We start from the raw sequence: 14,664 nt of genomic DNA on the forward strand, positions 1-14,664 counted from the left end.
CATCAGAGATAAACCCCAATATGAAAAACAAAAACAAAACAAACAGAAATTGTTGAAAACCAAATCAGGTCCAATGTGTACCCCAGGGGGGCATCAAGTGACAAGGTTTTAACCGTTCAAGTCAGGTTAACATGTTGATCTATAGTCATCGCTCCAGTACTCTGGTAAAGAAAGATACTTGTCACTCACTGGAAGTGGACAAGAAGCACTAACATGGGGGTGGAGTGGTCAAGGAAGACCATTTCTGAGCTACAGCTCTTATGGGGGCCAGCAGGGGGTTTTCTTGAATTGACCGAGCCAGGGAACCCAGAGACAGTCTGCTTACTATATGGGGCTGCCATGTTATATTGTGAGGGGAAGTGGATTGGAAATCCAGTGCTTCTTCTGCTTACTCACTTCTAGTTATGATGAATTTGAAAGCCCCTTTTTTATTCTGATCCCTGGTGGGGTAGTGGTTATACATTCTATGATGCTCACTTTCCCAACACAACCACTGAAGACAAAGCGGGTGAATAAACAAATGTGGTGAAGAAAGCTGGTGGTGCCTGGCTATCAAAAGATATAGCATCTGGTGTCTTAAAAGCTTGAGGGTAAAAAAAAAAAAAGCTTGAGGGTAAGCAAACGGCCATCTAGCTCAGAAGCAACAAAGCCCACATGGAAGAATACACCAGCCTGTGTGATCACGTGGTCCCAAAGGGATCAGTTACCGGCATCAAAGAACAAAAAATCATATCATTGGGTGCACAACTCCATGATACGATCATTGACGACAATTGGATGCATAAGCAAATGTGGTGAAGAAAGCTGATGGTGCCCGGCTATCAAAAGGTATAGTATCTAGGGTCTTAAAGGCTTGAAGGTAAACAAGCGGCCATCTAGCTCAGAAACAACAAACCCCACATGGAAGAAGCACACCAGCCTGTGTGATCACGAGGTGTTGAAGGGCTCAGGTATAAGGCATCATTAGTACAAAAAAATCTTCCCATAGTGAATGTGGGGCCGAGTGCAGAGTGGAGACTCAAAGCCTATTTGTCGGCCCCTGGAGATCCCCTTTCAGAGGGGTCTGGTGGAGGAGACGAGCCAGAAAGGGTGTGATGCAGCAACGATGAAAAATACAACTTTCCTCTAGTTCCTAAACATTTCCTCCCTGCCTCCCCCACTATCATGATCCGAATTCTACCTTGCAAGTCTGACTAGACCAGAGGATGCGCACTGGTACAGACAGGAACTGGAAACGCAGGGGATCCCAGGCGGATGATCCCTTCAGGACCAGTGGTGTGAGTGGAAATACTGGGAGGGTAGAGGGAGAGTGGGTTGGAAAGAGGGAACCAATTACATGGATCTACATGTGACTTCCTCCCTGGGGGACGGACAACAGGAAAGTGGGTGAAGGGAAACATCGGACAAGGCAAGATAGGACAAAATAATAATTTATAAATTATCAAGGGCTCATGAGGGAGGGGGGAGCGGGGAGGGAGGGGAAAAAATGAGGACCTGATAACGAGCTTAAGTGGAGAGCAAATGTTTTGAGAATGATGACGGCAATGAATGTACAGATGTGCTTTACACAGCTGATGTATGTATGGACTGTGATAAGAGTTGTATGAGCCCCTAATAAAACGATTTAAAAAAAAGAAACTTAGAATATCCCAAATAAAAAAATCAATACATCTTTAACAACACCATTGTAATTGAGTACTCAAACATCAGAATAAAAATAAAAACCAAATTAAACACAGTCATCAAGTCAATGCTGACTCATAGTGACCCCCTGGGAGTGTCTGAGACTATAGCTGTTTACTGGAGCAGAAATCCCAGGCTTTCTCCCTTGCTTTTGCTGGTGGTTTCAAACTGCCAACCATGCAGATCACAGTCCCGTTGTTTTTCCTACAGATTGTTCATCCAGCCTTTCTTATTTAGACAGACGTGCAGAGATAATAACATACACAAAAACAAGACAGAGCAAAACCAGGCAACAATATACAACAAAACAACAACAAACCACTGACAAATAACAAAACAAAACACAAGAAAGAAAAGCTTGTATTTAGTTCAAGGATCGTTTGTTGGCCTTTAGGAGTGTTTACTTGTCCAGTCTGTTGGGGCACCACGCCCTGGCCCCAAAGTCCACCTTCAGCATTCCCTGGGGACCTTGCCACTCCATTCCCTTGCTGTTCCGCTGCACTCCCCCAGTGATTTGCCTCGGTGTGGCGGGATCAGATCGGGCGCAATTCCCACACTGTGTCTCCAGTGCTGTCCCCCACAGGGCTATGGGTCAGTGAGGGGCATCACGTCTCATAGTGGGGCTGGCCATGTGGTCCTCTCTGTGGACTTGCTGCTCTAATTGGGGGTCATCGTCCTCAAGGCCTGGTGGGCCAGGATGTGCTCCACTCTCTCCTACTCCCCCTTCATCTGCTTCTGTGTGCTCTGATCAGATATGTCCCTCTCCCAGAGCAGCAGATTCAATTCCGTCCTTTGAAATAAATTCTTCTGGGGGAAGGGGGAGGTGTCCACGTAATAGTTGGGACTTGGGCCAGTCCCCCAGTATTGATTTTTTTAAAAAAGATGCGTTGAGAAATCAGTTCCTTGTTTTTAATCAGCTGCTAACAGACCTACTGCTCTTTAAATCAGAACAACCCTCCCCGCCTCCCAACCCATTGCCTTCAAGTTGATGCCAACCCATAGTGACACTATAGGACAAAAGCACTGCCACACAGTCTTCTCCGCAGCAGACTGCCAAGCTGGTGGTTTTTGTTAACCTTTCAGTTAACAGTCACGTTTCTCACCACTGTGCCACGATGGCTCCTTCACTGCTTTTAAACTAATACTTCACTTTCTACACAACTATTTTAAAAGAAATCCGAAGAAGACCATAGATTTTCATGTGGAGTTCTATGTAACGCAAGTACTTATGTATGAATGCTATGTATTTAAGTGATTGGAAGTGATGGTTTGAGCTAAAACAACATCAATAAAAATGTCCACTTCTGTGATAATGGCTTTAAATTTTTTGGATCTATTTGGGGTTTAAGGAGCCCTGTTGGTGCTGTAGGTTAAACATTGAACTTCTAAGTCCAAGGTTCCCTGTTCTAAACCCCAGTCACTCTATGGGAGCAAGATGCCACTCCCATAAAGGTTTGTTGTTGTCGTTGCAACCATAGGGACCCTGTGCACAACAAAATGAAGCATTGCCCAGTCCTGCACCATCCTCACAATTGTTCCTACCTTGAGCCCATTATTACAGCCACTGTGTCAGTCTACCTTCCCCTCTTTTTGCTGATTCTCTACCAAATATGATGTCCTTCTCCAAGGACTGGTCTCTCCTGACATGTCCAACGTACAGGAGATAAATTCTCACCATCTATGCCTCCAAAGAGCATTTTGGTTGTAGCTTCAAAGAATGATTTGTTTGTCCTTTCAGCAGGCCATGGTAGTTTTTAAAAATTCATTTTATTGGGGGCTCCTATAGCTCTTATCACAGTCCATATATCCATCCATTGTGTCAAGCACATTTGTACATATGTTGCTATCATCGTGCTCAGAACATTTTCTTTCTACTTGAACCCTTATCAGCTCATTTCCCTCCTCCCCTCCCTCTCTCCCCCATGAACCCTTGATAATTTATAACAATTTTTTTTCATGTCTTACATCAACCGCTGTTTCACCCATTTTTCTATAACCCCCTGGGAGGGGGTTTTATAGAGATCATTTTGATTGGTTTCCCCTTTCTCCCCCACCTTCCCCTTACCCTCCTGGAATTGTTACTCTCATTTTTGGACCTGAGGGGTGTATCTGTCCTGGATTCCCTGTGTTTCTAGCTCTTATATATACTCATGTACATGCTCTGGTCTAGCCGGATTTGGAAGGTAGCATTAGGGTCATGATAGTGGGGGGAGGAAGCATTAAAGAACTTGAGATAAACAAGCGGCCATCTAGCTCAGAAGCAACAAAGTCCACATGGAAGAACACACCAGCCTGTGTGATCGAGTGGTCCCAAAGGTATCAGTTACCAGGCATCAAAGAACAAAAAATCATATCATTGACTGCACACCTCCATGATAGGATCGCTGAAGACAAATGGGTGCATAAGCAAATGTGGTGAAGAAAGCTGATGGTGCCCGGCTATCAAAAGAGATAGTGTCTGGGGTCTTAAAGGCTTGAAGGTGAACAAGCGGCCATCTAGCTCAGAAGCAAATAAGCCCACATGGAAGAAGCACACCGGCCAGTGCGATCACGAGGTGCCCAAGGGACCAGGTATAAGGCATCATGCAAAAAAAAAAAAGATATAAGTGTGTGTATATATGTGTATATGTATATATGTATGTATATATATGTATATATATCATATTAAATGAAGGGGGAAGTGCAGAGTGGAGACCCAAGGCCCAAGTGCCAACAAATGGAGATCCCCTCATAGAGGGGTTTAGGAGAGGAGATGGGTTAATTAGGGTGTGAGGTAGTATCGATGAAGAACACAACTTTCCCCCAGATCCTGGATGCTTCCTCCCCCCAACTACCATGATACGAATTCTACCTTGCAGGGCTGGATAGGACAGAGGATGTACACTGGTGCATATGAGGGTTGGAGGTACAGGGAATCCAGGGTGGATGATACCTTCAGGACCAAGGGTGTGAGGGACAATGCTGGGAGAGTGGAGGGTGAGTGGGTTGGAAAGGGGGAACTGATTACAAGGATCCACATGTGACCTCTTCCCTGGGAGAGGGACAGCAGAGAAGGGGGGAAGGAAGACTCCGGATAGGGCAAGATATGACAAAACAACGATGTATAAATTACCAAGGGCATATGAGGGAGGGGGGAATGGGGAGGGAGGGGGAAAAAAAAAAGAGGACCTGATGCAAGGGGCTTAAGTGGAGAGCAAATGCCTTGAGAATGATTGGGGCAGGGAATGTATGGATATGCTTTATACAATTGATGTATGTATATGTATGGATTGTGGTAAGAGTTGTATGAGTCCCTAATAAAATGTAAAAGAAGAAAAGAGAAAAAAATGATTAGGGCAAAGACTGTACAGATGTGCTTTATACAATTGATGTATGTATATGTATGAACTGTGAAAAGAATTGTATGAGCCCCAATAAATTGTTAAAATAAAAAATTAAAAAAAAAAGAACTTGAGGAAATTTGTATGTTTCATCAGTGCTATACTGCCCCCCCCCCCAACTGGCTCGTCCATGGTACTTTCAACATTCTTCTCTAGCACCGCTTCCACTTAGTCTTCCTTATTCAGTGTTTGGCTTTCACATGCATATGAGGTAAATGAAAACACCATAGAGATTTAGAGTCTTGTCAACCGTATCTGGGAGTCGCTTTGATTCTTTCTAAATTATGGTCGCATTTCAAAAGTTGCCTTAATAAATGAATTCCACAACAATGCATGATATAAGATTAGTACACAAAACCTAATGTGTTGAGGACCTCTAGAACCCTGGTGATGCAGTGGTTTAAGTGTTGGGCTGTGAACCACAAGGTCAGTGGTTTGAAACTACCAGCTTTCTACTCTCACAAAGATGTACAGTCTTGGAAACCTACACTTTTACCCCGTCCTATAGGGTCTTTATGAGTCAGAATCAACTGGATGGCCAAATATATGTGTGTGTGTGTATTTGGCTTTTAACTTTATGAATTAGAATCAATTTGATGGCAGTGAAATTTTTTGTTTGTTTACTTGCAGTTTACTGGGAAAAGACATAGAAAGAAGCGAGGGACCTGATAATTGGTGTAAACAAACAAACAAAAACAAAACAAGAAACTAACCCAGTTACTGTAGAGCTGACTTGGACTCATGGCATCTGATGTGTTACAGACTAACATAGCTGCACAGGGTTTTCATAGTGGGTTATGCATTGGGCTGCTGACTGTAAGGTCAGCAGTTCAAATCCACCAACCAATGCTCCTCAGAAGCAAGGTTAGACTGTCTACTCCTGTAAAGAGTTACAGTCTCAGCGGGGCGTGGTGGCGCGTGCCTGTAGTCCCAGCTATTCTGGAGGCTGAGGCTGGAGGAGCGCTGAGTCCAGGAGTTCTGGGCTGCAGTGTGCTATGCCGATCGGGTCTCCGCACTAAGTTCGACATCAATATGGTGACCTCCTAGGAGTGGGGGCCACCAGGTTGCCTAAGGAGGGGTGAACCGGCCCAGGTTGGAGTTACAGTCTCAGGAACTCACAGGGACAGCTCTATTCTGTCCAATATGGTTGCTATGAGCCAGACTTGACTGGATGGGCGTGAATTTGGTTATATATATGTATTATAATTTTAATTCATGAGTCAGACTGTCTTGATAGTAATGACAAGAACTGGTCAGGGGACGTACTGTGTGAGTTGGGTACGGGTAGGACAGCTAATGGAAAGGTTGAAAGGTTGATGATTCAAACCTGCTGGTTGCACGGGGCTGTCTATTCCTGCAAAATCTGCAGCTTTGGAAACCCTATACAATGTGGCTATAAGTCAGAATCAATGAGATGGCAGTGAGTTTTTTTTATTGGGGACAGATTTAGAGACAGGATGAGAAGTTGGGCTTGGGGAAATTGACAGAGGGGAAAGAACACAAGTAAGTTCTAGAGGAAGCCAGTAGAGGTATTTAGTATCTATCACGTGACTTACCCTAAGTGCCACCGTCTGTTTAAAGGGTATGTCTTCATGTATTGTGTTGTTCCCAGCATCATAAAGCATCTGCTTTTCTGAGTCAAAATGGCCACCACCAGTCTGTCTCAGCTCACAGGTGCCTAGAATGTCAATCTTTATGTGTCCCATTTCATTGTTGAGGAGTTCCAATTGTTTAGATTCATACTTTGCACAACGTAAGTTCCGGTCATGAGCAGATGTTTGCAGCTGTTTCTCCTTACCTTGAGTCGTGTCCCATCAGCAAACGAAGATCCCAAAGACTCTACTTCCACAGGTTTTTCCTGACTCATCACCATGATCGAGTCCATTCTGAGAAATGAGTGGGCACATTTTGAATGCCCTCAGACCCGTGGTGCCCATCTCCCAGCACTATCGCTGACAGGGTCCTGTTTCTAGTCATTCATTGTCATCAGTATCTGACAATGTTTGGAAGCTATGTATTAAAGTTTTCAGTGGGCCCCTCCTCTGAAGTGAGGAACCAAATCCTCTTCCTTGTCTGCTCCTAGTCTGGAAGCTCCAATGAAACTTCTTCACTTTGGGTAACACTGCTGGCACTTGAAATACCAGTGACATAACTGAGCATTGTGTTAGTTTGGGTACTTTAGAGAAACAAATCCACAGAAACTCATGTATAAGAGAGAGTTTATATAAAGGTTAAGTGCACATCAAGAAAACATCCCAACCCAGTGCTAACCAAGCCCACAAGTCCAACATTAATCCATTAACCCATATGTCCAACACCAATCCACAAAGTCCTCTTCTATCTCACAAAACAGACGCAATGATGCCGACTGCAGGAGGAAAGCCGAGTCAGTGAGCGTGTAAGCATCTCAGCTCTGGCAGGGCTCTCCACACAGCTGCTCCAGCACCCAGGGCTGCATCGGAGTAGGTCCATGTGGCTTCTCCTTGGAGATGGATGTCTTGCAGGAAGTGAACTTTGCCAGCCAAAGCAGGGAACTGGCTAAGGCAGCTGCACCCTGGTCTGACCACCAGAAAGCAAGAGACCTGAAAACAAGAAAGGCAAAGCTCCCTGAGCCATTTATCCCTTCGCCCTTCAACTAACCCCACATGTGTTTATCGGCCACGTTGGCACACTAAACTACCTCAGGCATCATAGCAACACACAAGCCACCTCAGTAGGGCAATGCCATGGTATTTTCTGTGGCCTCATATGCATATGAAAGGTAGACATTGAATAGGGAAGATGGACTGAAGAATCAGTGCCTTTGAATTGGGGTGCTGGAGAAGAATATTGAAGTACCATGGACTGCTAAAAGGACAATCCTATCTGTCTTGGAAGACCTATGGACAGAGTGCTCTTTAGAGGCGAGGATGGCGAAACTTTGTCTTCCATACTTTGGACATGTTGTCAGGAGAGGCCAGTCCTGGAGAAGGGCATCATGTTTGGGAAAGTGGAGGGCAGCAAAGCGAGGAAGGCCCTCAAGGAATTGGACTGGCAGTGGCTGCAACGATGGGCTCAGCACAGGAACAACTGTGAAGATGACGCAGGTGAGGATGCCTAGTGGGATGGTGTAGATGAAGTAGGACCGGGCAGTTTTGTTCTGTGGTGCCTGAAGTCACTATGGGTAGGAGCCAACTCAATGACACCTAACGACATTTACGTATTACAATTTTAAAGTGCGTTATTATCCCATTGAGTCGGCTTTAAAATAAAACAATAAACAGACACCCTTGGTAACTAGCCACGGGATTCTGCCTTCTAGGACAGGGTCGAGCTACCAAGTAGGGTATCCAAGGCTGAAACTCTTGATAGACTGCTTCATCTTTCTTGCCTTTGGGGGCCTTCTGAACAGCAGCGGAGCGTTTAAACCACTGAGGCACCAGGACTCATAGGTACATAGCGCGTACATGATCATTTTTGTGGATTTGATGCCAGCATGCTTACATTCTCCCCAGTAGAAGGCTGGAGTGTTACTGGTTTTGGATAATGACTGGACTCACAGGCCTGGACGACATAGGTCAGGCAGAGGCAGGAAGCCTGGGGAGCCATAAAGCAAAGGAATGTTTGTGAAAACACACGTTGTAGACACCTTTTATCATCACATTCATTTTGGTGCCATTGACTAAGCGAAGTGCCCAGCTTCACTGGGTTGCCTGGATTTGGCCAAAAGTAAGTAACCCACATCAAAACCAGGACGCATCCAAAAGGCATTCGAATTTTTTGGCACTCACGTCTCAAAAAAGAAAAAAAAAATCTAGATCTAGGACACTGCTTTAAGATGGACCTCATTTTTGGTTCCAAGGGTGGTTTTTTTTTTGGTATTTTTTTAGGCGACCAAATATGATTTTTGTTGTTGTTGTTGAGGCGGATGTTTGGCCATTTCGGAGGGCGGGTGATCCCGGATCCTGGTGTTCCCGGCCGAGACAGTTTAACTATCCCCTCCTCCCCTCACCCCGCCCCCAGTCTGGAAAGGTGCAGGAGCCACTACCAGTGCGGCGCACAGCGGCGGCAGGAGCCGGCGCGGGATGGTCGCGCGTCCTCAGCAGGGCCGAGGCGGGCAGCCCGAGAGCCAGGCCCAGGTACCGGCCGACCAGCGGGGCAGAGGAGCGGAGGGGCGGCTCGGCGGGGGAGGAAGTTGCCCAGTGCAGGTGTGGAAGGAGCGGCTCCAGGCCAACGCTTTGCAGCCGAGGGGGCGGGGAGCCGCGCCGGGGACCTGCAGGCTGGGACGGGGCGGGCTGCCCAGGCTCTCACGCTCGCTGTCCCGCAGACCCCCAGGGCCGGCCCTCTCCCCTGCGCCCACCCAGCCCAGGTCGGCCCCGCAGCGCCCGCGGCTGCTGCGGGGGGCCGGGCGGCCGCCAGGGGGCGGGCGCGGCGCCGGGAACAATGGCTGCGCTCCGCCGCGGGCGCGCGGGAGGCTGAATGGCGGCAGGGCCCGGCCGGGCGCGCGGCGCAAGCTCGCGGAGGGCAGGCTGGGAGCGGGAGCGCGCGCGGGCCCGGCGGACTGGGGCGCGGGCGCGACTGCGCAGGCGGGGGCGCGCGTCGCGGGCCTGGGAGGGCGCGGCGGGAGCGGAGCGGAGGGGAGCAGAGGGGAGGGGAGGCGGGGGCGGGGAGCCCGAGTGGTGGAAGCCGGCGGCGGCGGCGGCCGAGCGGGGTCAGTTCTCTGTAGTGTTCGCCAATGTTGGAGCCATCTGCAAAGTGTCCCCGGCAAGAAGGTAAATGCCCTCGTTGGGGGCGTCCGGAAGGGCCCGACTTCCGCTCCGCTGGCGGAGGAGGCGCAGGGCGCTGAGGAGCCTGCAGGTTCGCGGCGCGCGGCGAACCCCCGGGAAGAGCGGCCCCGACGCGGCCTCCTCTGCCCCGCGCCTCCCCTCCCTCCCGGGGCTCTCTCCGGGCGGGAGGGGCTCGGGGAGGTGGGTGCCGGCTGGGGAGGTCGGGATGGGGCTTCTAGAAGGAGGTGTATGAATTGGGGGGGGCGTGTGTGGAGGGGGTGGGACGACACAGGTGTCCTGAGGGGAGGAGCCGGGAGGAAGGCGCGGAGGCCGGCCCTGTGGGGGTCCAGGAGAGGCTGCCCCTGGGAGCCGGGCGCAGGGAGGTGGGGGTCTTGGGGGCCCGAGGGAACGGCCGGGAAAGGGGGCGGCCAGCGGGCCGTGGGGTGGCTGAGGGCGCTAGGGGCCGGGCAGAGGGTCCCTGTGGCGGGGGAGATGGAGGAGGCCCTGGGAGGGTCTGCGGGGAATGGGCCTGGGGCGCCGGAGTGGCATTGGTGGGGCGGGGGCTCGCCGGGGTGGGGGGTGGGGTGGGAGGCTATTCCTGTAGAATGGGCAAGTGGCGAAGACGTAACTCGCCGAAACGGGGAAGGTAGGTGGGGCCGCTGGAACGGAATATATCCTATGACAGGCAAGTTTTTTGTGGCTCCTAAGAACTACTACCGTGGTGGCTCGGCTTAAAGGGGTAGTTGGCAGTTAGTGACCTTGCCGGGGTGAAGGGAGTTGGGCAGAGAGACAAAGATCTGTTACAGAATCCACTGTGTGAGGGGAGGGACTCCTCTACTGGGACTGCGATTGGGGGGCTGGGGGGTGGTGCGGTAGATGGGGGGCGTTGTTCTGCGGAGTCAACTGAGGAGATGCCGAGCTGAGAGGGCTTTTCTTTTGGCAGTATAAGAAGGGGTGGGGGATAATGGTCTTGGGATCCCAGATGTGCCAGGAAATATGTGTGGAATTTTGCATTTGCAAACAAAATTATTTGGAAAGGTACCATGTTTGTCGTGATGGTTCTACTATAACCCCCTCCTTTCATCGCAGGGTAACAATCCATCCAGCAAAGGTAGACACGAAGGATTTTGAGGTGGGTGCATCTGGCAGAGAGATTGAGAGAGAAAACGCTTTTTAAAAGCATCTCACTGTTAATGGAAAAGCTATGCAACTTACGGCTTGATTTCACGACGTGGTGAACCTTAGCCCTGGTGATGCAGCCTTATGTTTTAGGAAAGCCGTGTGAACACCTGAAATCAAAATTGTGATAAGCAGGCAGCATAATAGTAACCTTGTAGAAAAGATTGAAATATTTCTCTTGGAGGAGAGGTCTCCATTCTTGCTTTCTCTGACAATTCAGATACTGCGGTGAATTTCAGAAACTCACAGGGGCAGTTCTACCCTGTCCTAGAGGGTCTCTCTGAATCGGCGTCCACTGGTAGACAGTGAGTAAAGAGTAAGTTGTGATTTGAGTGGAGAGACTTTGTTTAATAACTGTCAGAAAGGAGACTACTTTGGCATCTCCGTTGTTTTGTCCCATGGCAAGTTTTCATTGTTCAGTTTATATTTCATTGGAAACCAGTGATCACATGTCCCTTGAATTGTACATATGCATGAACTTGTGGAGCAGTTGAACTGTGTTGATGTGTGCTTTTCCCTCCCCCCTCTCTTTTTCTGGTCTGGTTTCAACTCAAATCACCCCGATTACCTTTCATTGCATTGTGGTGTAATTTGAAATTTACTTCTAAGTGATCGTTAGTTGGGAAGCGGTGGTGCATATTTCCTCCCCAAATCACTACGTTTCCCCATGAAAACCAGTTTTTGGATTTGTAAAAATGTTGCTGTATCATCCACATTTGTTTTGTTAACTTCAAATCTAATGCCATGCGATTAAAAACATTAATTGATTATTTGGAAATACTTTCAAGCTTACAAAAAAGGTGCAAGGATAATAGTGATACAAGGCGCACCTTTTTAACCCTAGACAGATTCACTAGTTACTCTCTAGCCCGTTTGTTTATAACTCGCTCACCCGTGTCACACACAGTACCTGTAGGTTTTTTCCAGTTTGGAAAATCATGTACATTTTATCGTTTAAAAAAGCTTACTTACCTGGAATGCAGTTCTCGGTTAGAGTGCCTGAGTCTGCTGATCAGCAAAGAATAACCCAAAACAAACCCAAACCAAAAACCCAAACCAAAAACCCAAACCCATTACCATTGCCTTGAATCCGACTCGTAGAGACCATATATAAGCTTCCGAGGAGTAGCACATTATGGGAGCATACAGCCTCATCTTTGATCTTGGAGTGACTGCTAGGCTTGAACTGCTAATTTGTGATTTGTGATCCAAGGCTTACCACATCACCAGTGTCCCTCCTTCAGTAAATAAGAGTATCCAAACTATCCAAAAAGGGTAAACTGGCTTTTTATTTTTAAAAATAATTTTATTGGGGGCTTATACAACCCTTACCACAATCCATCCATCATCCATTCATCCGTCCATCGTGTCAAGCACATTTGTTGTCATTATTGTTCTCTAAACATTTTCTTTTTACTTGAGCCTTTAGTATCAGCTCCTCATTTCCCCCCTCCCTCGTGAACCCTTGATAATTTATAAATTATTATTATTTTGTCATGTCTTACACTGTTGATGTCTCCCTTCACCCTCTTTTTTGTTTATCCCCCCCACTTTTTTGTTGTCTGTATGTAGATCATTGTGATCGGTTTCCCCTTTCTCCCCCACCTTCCCCTTACCTCCTGGTATCGCAACTCTCATTATTGGTCTTGAGGGGTTTATCTGTCCTGGATTCCCGGCTCTGAGCTGTACCAGTGTACATGCTCTGGTCTAGCCAGATTTGTAAGGTAGAATTGGGATCATGATAGTGGAAGAGGAAACATTAAAGAATTAAAGGAAAGTTGTATGTTTCACTGATGCTATACTGCACTCTGACTTATTTGTCTCCTCCCTGTGACCCTTCTGTTAGGGGATGTCCAGTTGCCTACAGATGGGCTTTGTGTCTCCACTCTGTACTCCCCCTCATTCACAATGATATGATGTTTTGTTCTTTGATGCCTGATACCTGATCCTATTAATACCTTGTGATCACACAGGCTGGTGTGCTTCTTCCATGTGGGCTTTGTTGTTTCTCAGCTACATGACCACTTATTTATCTTTAAATCTTTAATATCTTTTGATAGCCAGAGCATCATCAGCTTTTTTCACTACATTTGCTATGTACCCGCTTTGTCTTCAGTGATCATGTCGTGAAGGTGAGCATCATGGAATGCCAGGTTAACAGAACAAAGTGTTCTTGCATTGAGGGAGAACTTGAGTAGAAGCCCAATGTCCATCTGTTACCTTAATATTAAACCTATAAATATATGCTCATAGATCTATTTCCCCATCATATATAAGTATATTTACATGTGTACATGACTGTAATTAGACCTCTATAAATACCCTTTGCCTCCTAGTTCCTTCCTCTTATTTCCTTTTACTTTCCTCTTGTCCCACTATCATGTTCAGCCTTCATTTGTTCATTAATTCCTCTCGGTTACATTGCCCTTGATCAAGCCCTACCAGGCCTCCTACAACTTCCTCGCCATTGATTTTGGATCACTTGTTCCCTTGTCCCCCCTGAACTGTTGGCCCCTTGTGTCTCTTCCAGATTGTTTATCCCGCCTATCTTATCTAGATAGACCTGCAGAGACAGTAATATGCACAAAAAACAAGACAGAGCAAAACAAAGCAATAAAAGAAACAAAACCACAAAACAACAACAACAAAAAATGACCAAAAAAGAAAAGGCTGTAAATAATTCAAGGTCTGTTTGTTGACTTTAGGAATGTTTTCTGTTCGAGTCTCATGGGGTGTCATGTCCTGGTCACAAAGTCATTTTAAAAAAAATCATTTTATTGGGGCTCATACAACTCTTATCACAATCCACACATACATCAATTGTGTAAAGCACACTTATACATTCATTGCCCCCATCATTCTCAAAATTCACTTTCTGCTTGGGCTCCTGGAATCAGCTCCTCATTTTTCTTTGCCAAAGTCATTTTTTTTGTATTCCCTAGGGACTTTTTTGGAACTGATTTTTAAATGTGTAAACCCTATACCCAAAGGTTTTCTTTGCATTGGACCATGTTTGGGAGGATCTAGTTGATTAAAGCGGAGCTCTGGTGATAGTTACGCATTGGGCTGCTCACCAAAAGGTTAGCAGTTGAAAACCACCGGCCCCTCCAAAGGAGAAAGATGGGGGGCCCTACTCCATTAAAGAGTTACAGTTTTGGAAAACTCACTGGGCAGTTCTCCCTTGACCCATAAGGTTGCTATGGGCCAGAGTAGACTCACTGGCAGTGAACGAGTTGACTAAAATATTGGGGTCCCCCCACCACCTTATTTCTCTTCACTCTTGCTATCCTGTACACTTTGAGTGCTGGATAGTTGATCCTTTATGTTTATAAGTTATAGAGGAAAAAATATTAAGAGGTTGTAAAATTAAGTGCTGTGTTAATATTAGACTACATAGTTTGAGGCACAGACGGTTTGATCACATCATATAGAGGTATATTTCTACCTCTCTTTTTCTATACTACCCTGGTGCTGTTGTGGTTACGAATTAGGCTGCTAACCAGAGGCCAGCTCTTCTGCAGGATAAGAAACTCTACTCCATGAAGAGTTGCAGTCTTGGAAGCTCACAGCAGCAGTTCTACGCTGACCTAGAGTGTTGCTGTGAGTTGGAATCGGCTTGATGTCAGTCAGGTATCATTGATCTTTTTCTTGGGCTGCTACAATTATTTTTCCCCCCA

General features: G+C 47.1%; 1 protein-coding gene across 9 annotated transcripts in view; it reads left to right on the forward strand.

Annotated features, from left to right (window-relative positions):
* The first annotated feature begins 9,091 nt into the window (after positions 1–9,091).
* The window catches only part of STAU2 (staufen double-stranded RNA binding protein 2), a 345,263-nt gene continuing 339,690 nt past the window's right edge, over positions 9,092–14,664 (forward strand). For 2 of the 9 annotated variants that reach the window (XM_075549573.1, XM_075549572.1), the window contains exon 1: positions 9,757–9,814. The gene's annotated coding sequence lies outside the window, so the exon portion shown is untranslated. Of the gene's footprint in view, positions 9,182–9,229; positions 9,251–9,706; positions 9,815–9,986; positions 10,010–14,664 lie in introns of those variants that run through there. The other 7 variants (XM_075549568.1, XM_075549571.1, XM_075549567.1 and 4 more) reach the window with 7 other exon arrangements.

This window comes from Tenrec ecaudatus, chromosome 5, assembly GCF_050624435.1.
Source record: "Tenrec ecaudatus isolate mTenEca1 chromosome 5, mTenEca1.hap1, whole genome shotgun sequence".
NCBI classification, from domain to species: Eukaryota; Metazoa; Chordata; class Mammalia; order Afrosoricida; family Tenrecidae; genus Tenrec; species Tenrec ecaudatus.